We start from the raw sequence: 3,152 nt of genomic DNA on the forward strand, positions 1-3,152 counted from the left end.
AATGAGGTTCCAGGTCCCGTCTTGGTCCTCAAGCTCCTGCTACTATGTGACCAATGAGGTTCAGCAGGACTCAGCCTGCTCTTGGAGAAGTCACTCATTCCCTTGGCTTCAGCAGTGCTGGGCCTGCCAAGCCTCCATCTCCAGGCCCTCTGGTCTTCCCAGGAGCCCAGGTTTTACGCTTCATTTTCTAGGATTGAATTATTCCCTGGGATCTCCCGGGCGTTTAAGGTCTTTCCACGTCCCAGTACCGGGAGAGAGGAAGCAAACGTGAGAGGAGCCACGGAGTAAGAGGAACACCTGGTTGTGTGCAGGCGGTTGAGCATGGTGTGGGTTCATGGGAGGGTATCTGGGTGCCCCAGACTCATCCCAAGCTTGGGGCTGGGATAGAAAAGTCCAAAGGGAGGCCGGGCGCGGTGGCTCAAGCCTGTAATCCCAGCACTTTGGGAGGCCGAGACGGGCGGATCACAAGGTCAGGAGATCGAGACCATCTTGGCTAACACGGTGAAACCCCGTCTCTACTAAAAATACAAAAGCTAGCCGGGCGAGGTGGCGGCGCCTGTAGTCCCAGCTACTCGGGAGGCTGAGGCAGGAGAATGGCGGGAACCCGGGAGGCGGAGCTTGCAGTGAGCTGAGATCCGGCCACTGCACTCCAGCCTGGGCGACAGAGTGAGACTCCGTCTCAAAAAAAAAAAAAAGTCCAAAGGGGCCGGGCGTGGTGGCTCACGCCTGTAATCTCAGCACTTTGGGAGGCAGAGGTGGGCGGATCACTTGAGGTCAGGAGTTCGAGACCATCCTGGCCAACATGGTGAAACCCTGTCTCTTCTAAAAATACAAAAATTAGCTGGGCGTGATGGCACGTGACTGTAGTCCCAGCTACTTGGGAAGCTGAGGCAGGAGAATCACTTGAACCCAGGAGGCAGAGGTTGAGCCAAAATTGCGCTACTGCATTCCAGCCTGGGTGACAGAGTGAGACTCTGTCTGGAAAAAAAAAAAAAAAAAAAAAAATCCAAAGGGTGCCCCAAAGCTAGCCCCAACCAAGAGTGGGGCAGGAATTAGAGGGGTCCTCAAGCAGCCTCGTCGGCCTCCTTGCGCCTGGTGCCCTGATCCAGTGGCCCTGGTAGAAGGGGTTGGGGAAGGATGGTCGCGGGAGGGGGCGTTGAGAGGTGCTGTCATCCAGGAGGAGCTGGTCATAAGATTGGGGCCTGAACGGGATGATAGAAATAAGAATTCACTTGTTCACACATTCAACAAACACTGAGTAGCCACACCATATTCAGGAGGCAAGGAAATAAGTTTTAAAAGAGAATGTATTCCTGCATAGTATAATTAGGTATTAATTTAAAATTATAGCCAGGCACAATGGCTCACACCTGTGATCCCAGCACTTTGGGAAGCCGAGGTGAAAGGATTACTTGAGCCCAGGAATTTGAGACCTGCCTGGGCAACATAGTGGCTCACCCTACCTCTACAAAAAAATAGACAAAAACTAGCCAGGCATGGCGATGCACACCTATAATCCCAGCGATTCAGGAGGCTGAGGGGGGAGGATCACTGGAGCCCAGGAAGCAGAGGCTGCAGTGAGCTTTAATTTCGCCACTGCACTCCAGCCTGGACAACAGAGAGAAACCCTGTCTCGAAAATAAAATGAAAAAATAAAATAATAAAATAAAATAAAATTACATGTAGGCTGGGTGCAGCAGCTCACGCCTGCAATCCCAGCTCTTTGGGAGGCTGAGGTGGGAGGATCACTGGAGCTCAGTAATTTTACAGCAACCTGGGCTTTGTTGTGAGCAAGTCCCCATCTCTACAAAAAGTCGTATCATCGGAGTACGGTGGCACGTACCTGCCTGGAGTAGTCACAGCTACTTGCGAGGCTGAGGCCGGAGGATGGCTTGAGCCCAGGAGGCAGAGGTTGCAGTGAGCCAAGATCATGCCTCTGCACTCCAGCCTGGCTGACACAGTGAGACCCTGTTCCAAAAAAAGAAAAAATTAAAAAATTTAAAATAGCTGGGCGCGGTGGCTCACGCCTGTAATCCCAGCACTTTGGGAGGCCGAGACGGGCGGATCACGAGGTCAGGAGATCGAGACCATCCTGCCTAACACGGTGAAACCCCGTCTCTACTAAAAAAATACAAAAAAAACTAGCCGGGCGAGGTGGCGGGCGCCTGTAGTCCCAGCTACTCAGGAGGCTGAGGCAGGAGAATGGCGTGAACCCGGGAGGCGGAGCTTGCAGTGAGCTGAGATCCGGCCACTGCACTCCAGCCTGGTGGACAGAGCGAGACTCCGTCTCAAAAAAAAAAAAAAAAAAAAAAAAAAAAAAAGATTAAAATAAAATTATACATATGTATTTTTAAAAGACTAGAGGCAAATTCATCAAATGCTCATGGTGACCCAGCGAGCGTGTTCCCGTCGGGGATCCTGGCGGTGGGTCTGGGTGGCACCTGCATTCTCAGCCCAGCTTCCCTGCCTCGCCAAGTGACTACGAAAAGCCTTTTCCTCTCTGGGCCTGTTTCCTTATCTGTGAAATGAAAGCGTGGAACCAGAAGATCTAGGACTCTTTCCAGATCTGAGTTACACGAGGATATTCAGGACTCGGGATTTACGCAGAGCTGCACGGGCGTGGTGGGGGGGCTGCCCATCCCGCTGCGGGCCTTGCCAGTCACGCCCTCAATACGACCCTCTCCTGGCAGGCTCCACGGAGGGGAGGAAGCGGCTGCCTGCCGCCTGCCCGGCTGTCAGACTCTGATCTCAAATTGGAATGACGCCTCTCATCTCTGCCCTACTTTGAATCTGAGAGGCCTCCTCCGCCCTTCAGCTGCAGCCTCGTGACCGGGAACAGAGCGGGCCCTGTGTCCTGGAGGCCTTCATCAGGGAAGGGGGAAGCCGTCCCGGCAGGGAGTGGCATGTATTGATTACCTGTGCCCCGCCCTACGCCCCAAAGCCAGACACTGTGCTTGTGAGTTGTTACTTAGGTGGCATTCATTCCCCACCACGTCCCTGGGCAGGAGGCAGGATGCTCGCCTCTGTGGCAGGGGGAGGAGGTGAGGCTCGGCGGGGAGAAGGAGGTGATGTGTCTGTGGCAGGGGGAGGAGGTGAGGCTCGGCGGGGGGAAGGAGGTGATGCGTCTGTGGCAGGGGGAGGAGGTGAGGCTC

Source organism: Piliocolobus tephrosceles, chromosome 2 (assembly GCF_002776525.5).
Source record: "Piliocolobus tephrosceles isolate RC106 chromosome 2, ASM277652v3, whole genome shotgun sequence".
NCBI classification, from domain to species: Eukaryota; Metazoa; Chordata; class Mammalia; order Primates; family Cercopithecidae; genus Piliocolobus; species Piliocolobus tephrosceles.